The sequence below is a fragment of the Myotis davidii genome, unplaced genomic scaffold (assembly GCF_000327345.1).
Source record: "Myotis davidii unplaced genomic scaffold, ASM32734v1 scaffold130, whole genome shotgun sequence".
Taxonomy (NCBI): Eukaryota; Metazoa; Chordata; class Mammalia; order Chiroptera; family Vespertilionidae; genus Myotis; species Myotis davidii.
Window position 1 is genome coordinate 157,190 of NW_006285040.1, and position 5,004 is coordinate 162,193.

A 5,004-nucleotide genomic window follows, 5' to 3' on the forward strand; every position below is an offset into this window, starting at 1 on the left:
ATATATATAAAATCTTCTTGATAATTTCTGAGTGAAGAGATTTAAGGCTGTGGCTTTTTTTCACCCCTAGGGCTCTGCTCATGGCTGTCAGACTAGAGGCAGATGATTTTATGCAGACCATATCAGTAATCACTTGTGCTCCAAAGTTGAGGGAATTTGCTGCTCTGAGATGGACAAGTTCCTGGTTATTTCGAAATTACATCTGGCCTCAAGAAGTCATAATGATGAATCTGAAGTGAGAAAAATGAGCTGACATGCCTCCAAATAAAGATTTCCTTCCAATCTGAAGGAGCTGTCAGAAGAAAACAAAAGACAAAAGATCAGTTTAAATAGTAAGTACAGTTTAACAAAAACACATAAAATGTATTAAGGATGAGGCAATCATTTGTTAATGCCTAATTTAAAATTACTTGAATTATCAAGAATTTCATTTTAAATGTCTAAACATATTGAAACATATATTCCCCTTAAATTTCATATATAAAAATAATGTGACAAGTCAGTCATCAAAATTTAGTAGTAGCATGCTTATATTTCAATTAAAAGATCTGTCTCTTTCATTAATCTCTTCCCATCTGCCCCATCCCAGAGATGTCAGTTTGTTCCATGCATTGATGCCTCTGTTTTATTCATCAGTTTATGTTCATTAAATTCTACATGTGAGATCATGTGATATTTGTCTTTCTCTGACTGGCTTATTTCCCTCGCATAAAATTCTCCAGGTTTATCCATGTTGTCTCAAAGGGTAAGAAATCCTTCTTTAACCGATGGACACAGACAGTAGTGTGGTGAAGGCCTTGGGTGGGGCAAGGGCAGGGAGGAGGAAGCTAAGCGAGAGGGAGGGAATTGGAGGACATCTGTAATACTGTTAACAATAAAATTAGTAACTAAATAAGAATTAATGTTCAAAATCTATCTCTGACATTTTTTAAAACTTCAGGTAAATTTGTCCACCTGTAAATGTACTAAGTTCTCAAAGACTATTTATATAGAGCCTGAAAATATAAGAATATCTTGAGATATTTATATCTTGATATATTCTTTGATGCACATATATATCACTATTAAAATAGTTAACAAATCATTTTTAAGGTAGAGAGACTTCATTTAAAACAGCAAAAAAGCATTTAAAAACCACATTGCATAATGTTCTCTTTCACTGCGTTCTATATAGTCTAAATGTATTATCAAACTGCCAAAAAGATATTCTTTTCCTTGATGCAGCAGAGCTGCCAAAGAAGTAGTCTGCCTTCATGAATACCTGCAATAATTAGCACCTTAAAATAAATTCTGTACATATTCCTATCCATATCCTAATTAATACATTTTTTTGGAAGATAAAAAGAAATAAAACCTAACCATAATCCTCACTCTGCCCACCCAACATCAAATATGCTTAGCACCACTTAATGTGCAGCGTGTCTATGGTCTTCTCTTTAAGTTATGATGTAAAAGATAATATGTATGCAATGACTTACTCAAATAGGTCCAGAAAGTTATTAAAATGAACCTGGTACAATAATTAATTGATTAGTAAATTATTAGAAAAGTCAGAGACAGCAGTTGTGGCATTAAGTGCATTTTTAATCCCTTAAAGCCCATCTGAGAACCCCTGCTTTAACACTTTCATGTGGAGGTATGTAAATTCCAAATGCATTGTGTGCTTTCCTCAATAAAGAGACACAAACATACACATAGATGGCACAATAAAAACAGACTGTGCAGCTACTGGACAAATTGTATATTACCAGATCATCACTAGCATATGTCAAGTTGCACATTCAGTCTTTTATGAAATTCATAAATAAAGAATTGTTCTCCCTTTGTGGTTTTAATAAGACTTCAAGAATTGTTCAGAGTCTTGTAAATGTTATTTTAATAATCCCTTTAAATTTTATCTGTTGCTGTTACCTCTTGAAATATGATTTAATTAGATTGCTAATCCAACTCATTCAGGAAATGCCAAGAGATATTCTGTGGGGAAATGTTGCTTCTTACAGTGTAAATTTTCTCCTTTACTTTTGCTAATATCATGGCAGAATTTTTCTTATCCCTTTTGAGGCAGTTGTTGACTGAGTTTTTCATCCTAACAATCCTGTCCTATAGTATTTAACTTAAAAAAGTAAAACTGTTAACAGATTCTTGTTTGATTTTTTTTTAAAAAAAAAAGGAATTTTGTACATTTTTACATCTATTTAAGATAAGACTAAAATTATTTATAAATATTTTCCTGTTCCAGTAATTTTTTTAGGTATCTCGTAAAAGCAGTTATTTGCCTCACAGCCTTCAGTGACCAAACATTAAAAGCAGAGAATAAAATCTACTAACCAGGAGATGTCTATATTGGCAGTTTGAATTCCAACATTGGGCGTTAATGAAATACATTTAAGTTTTACTTAGTTTTGAAATTTTTTTACAGATATCCAGGCCTCTCCCTGCATGGTATCACATATCCCATTCACCATAACCTCAGGCTAAATATTTGTTCCCTACTAAAGAAAAGCCCCAAGTAATTTTTCATGTATAATTTGCTAACTTAAAAATTCATGAACTTCCATTATTATATATTGTTTATATTTTTCCCTCAAATATGGAGAAATGTAATACCCCATCATCCCTATACAAGTTAAATAAATGTACTCAGCATTGCAATAATGAAACATAAATCACCAAGATTCTGCATTAGCAACAATGAGTTGAAGTGTTTCGGGAATGCTCTCTGACTTATTCTTTAGATGGGTAGTTAATTACTTCATTCTATTTCAAAGGCCTTTGTTTAAAACTCATTAAAGTTTTCTTCACTTTTTGAATGGAATAGGTCAAAGTTTTTAAGCACTGCAAGGATCATTCTTTAATTTTGGTAAATTTTTCCAGACACAAATGTGATATACAAAATATGAATGATACCAGGTAATTTTTAGGCTTTGACTCATTAAATGTCAAGTCAGTTAATTTAGGTAAGTAGCATCTTTTTTTTTTCCAAACTTGTCTTCCTCACCTTAAGAAGGAAGGTGTTATTGGAGCCTTTTATTGCAGTTATATAGTCAAAAACACAGGAGGCCCAACCTATGGATTAAAAACTCGAGTTTTCACAGCACAGGTGAGAGTGAAGTCCTGTGATTCTCCCACAATTCAGATTCCAGCATCGGGTGTAGACACTAAGTTGCACCCCTGAAAGGCATGGCCTTTGGACCTTCTTAATGAAGGGTCCTTTGACCAAGTCCATGGGCTGAGGCTGCCTCTCCACTGCCTCCCATTAGCAAAGTGAACCAGGTATGTGCACGATGCACTAGGAAGCCCAAGGTCTCTTCTGTGTGGCTCTCAGTTCGGTCCTCTCTCCAGTTCTGTCCTCAGGTTTAGGGGATACTTTTTTCATGTAAGCAGTCTAGCTCTGGGCTGAGTGGCTGCTTGGGCACCAGGCTGAAGACATCACAGGGCCCTAGAGGCGCAGTGGGGTAGTAGACCCTGAGACAGCCTGGCAGTGAGCAATGGCAGGGCAGAGCCTGCAGAGAAGGTGCCCGGGGAGGAAGGCAGTGGTGGTGGTGGCTGCATGCAGTCCAGGTAAGTGGAGAGGTCGCAGTGCTTGAAGCTGCCACCCTCCAACATGTCCTTGGTTTTGGGGTACAGCACCCAGTAGCTGTCCTTGTCTGTGAGGTTGTGGCCGATGCTGTTGCAGAAAGTCATGCCACATGACAAAAGAACCAATTACCATTCGCCATGCAGTGTGTGACATTTAATGAGTCAAAGCCTCCCTGCTAATCATTCACGAACATTATTTACGAGTGGTGACTCTTGGAATTAAATATGTAGACTATAGTTGTAAATATGTAATATTTATTTATGTCGATGAAATTACTACAGTGTGTTTTTTTGCCCAACATATGGCTATTCACTAAAATTTGTTAAAAATAACAGTGAATTAATAATAATAATAATAATAATAATAAACCCTGTTAATTTAATTATAAGCAAATCTTGGTTAAAATTCTCTTAAAATTAACAGGGTGTTAATTTTCACATGTGACCCATGGACCAGAAATTGTGCCTGTTAAGTCTGAAGTCCATTAAATTGAGGTCCGTAAAATCGAGGGTTTACTGTAGCATCTTAAGTGATTAAGAACATTTCTTCACAGATAGGGCAGCATGATTTTAAAATGTCAAGACAGCAAGCAACGCTAAGGAAAAGCTAAAAATTTTACTAAAAGTTTGTCCAAACATAAGAATTTCACAATTCTATATTTATTTGGAACTTAGTGTAATTTTTATAATTCTCTTCATTATAATCTATATTTACTAAGTAAAATTTATAAAGTTTTACATATGAATTATATAGCACTAAAATATATTTTTAAAAACAGACAAATACTTATATACTAGTGACCCAGGACAAGGATTTGTGCACATTGAAAGGAAATTACTTAGAAGGTGACCAGAGGGATGGGACTGGGCAAGACAGGCCGGACACGCCCTGGAGCCAACCTCCAGCAGTCCCTCCCTGGCTGGCTGCACCTGGGGTGGCACCTTGGCTCCAAAGGCATCTGCAGAGTGAGTGGGGTCCCTCCGGCAGGTGGGGTCCGTCGGCCTGGACTGCAGGGATCAGCCTGAAACCGGCTCTCCGACATCCCCCCGAGGGGTCCCAGAAGGTGGAGAAGGCACTCTGCAAAGTTGCTGTCACACGGGTGTGGAACGCAAACACAAGTGTGCAGTAAACCAGATTTGGGCCCACAGTGCCCCAGCAACAACATAACCCATGGCCAAAGGTGGAATCACACGGCCCCATGAGGAATCAAACTCCCTCCTCTCGGGTGTCAGGGTGCATCACCAGAGAACTGCTGCTGCAAGTCACTGCAGCTCGGCAACCCCTGTGTTGAGCATCTTCCCTCTGGTGGTCAGTGTGCGTCAGCGACCGGTCGGACAGAGAAAGGGACACTTAGCCTACTAGCCTTTTATATATATATATGTATGTGTATATATATTATATATGTATGTATGTATTATATATGT

At 37.2% G+C, this 5,004-nt stretch overlaps 1 protein-coding gene across 3 annotated transcripts in view; it reads right to left on the reverse strand.

Moving 5' to 3' along the window:
- Positions 1-9: 9 nt before the first annotated feature.
- The window catches only part of PRR16 (proline rich 16), a 216,596-nt gene continuing 211,601 nt past the window's right edge, over positions 10-5,004 (reverse strand). For all 3 annotated transcript variants that reach the window (XM_006755252.2, XM_015558440.1, XM_015558441.1), the window contains one exon: positions 10-292. The gene's annotated coding sequence lies outside the window, so the exon portion shown is untranslated. The remainder of the gene's footprint in view (positions 293-5,004) is intronic.